Source organism: Bos indicus, chromosome 21 (genome assembly GCF_029378745.1).
Source record: "Bos indicus isolate NIAB-ARS_2022 breed Sahiwal x Tharparkar chromosome 21, NIAB-ARS_B.indTharparkar_mat_pri_1.0, whole genome shotgun sequence".
Taxonomy (NCBI): domain Eukaryota; kingdom Metazoa; phylum Chordata; class Mammalia; order Artiodactyla; family Bovidae; genus Bos; species Bos indicus.
In genome coordinates, this window is record NC_091780.1 from 23910114 (window position 1) to 23910802 (window position 689).

At 37.2% G+C, this 689-nt stretch overlaps 1 non-coding gene across 1 annotated transcript; it reads left to right on the plus strand.

Moving 5' to 3' along the window:
- The first annotated feature begins 351 nt into the window (after nucleotides 1-351).
- On the plus strand, nucleotides 352-424 carry TRNAW-CCA (transfer RNA tryptophan (anticodon CCA)). The gene has a single exon. It is a non-coding gene; the product is annotated as a tRNA-Trp (tRNA).
- Nucleotides 425-689: the final 265 nt, after the last annotated feature.

Here is a 689-nt window from a genome sequence, read left to right on the forward strand (position 1 = left end):
TATAGCGATTTCCAGGCAGTTGGGAGTTGTTTCTCTTGGGAAAGGAGTGATGAGGAGATTCTGCATAAGAAGAGGGCTGATAAGTCTGTTGGATTATATCATCTTAAAAATATTCACCGAGCCCTTTAATAAAATTAGATATCTAGCCTATTGATGCTGGGTTAGCCATTTGCTTTCCTTTGGTAAGGTAAGTATGAGCAAAAAGGATGTGTGCTATTTCTGAATGAAAATTTTAACAGTCATATCCACTTTTGACAATCTCTCTTTTCCTTTTTGCAGGAGACCAAAATTTCCCAGGTGGAAGTTGCTCTGTCAGTCTGAGCGAACTATGTAAAGATAATATGGGAGATTTCCCTGATGGTCCAGTGGCTAAGACTCCATGCTCCCAATGCAGGAGGCCTGGGTTCCATCCCCAGTCAGGGAACTAGATCCTGCATGCTGCAACTAAGACCTGGTGCAGCTAAATAAATAAATAAATAAATACATATTTGTAACAAAGAAGCATGGGATGGCCTTTAGCCAAATCATGACAGACATGTAATTTGAGAAAGAAATAAACCCTGAAGACTATAAAATAAATATTTTGAGGTTGATTTTTTTTTAATCACAAAATAACTTAGCCTAGGTTGACTGATACTGGAATGATAACAATTGAAGTGTTTAAATATTCTCAAATTACGAGTTTATGT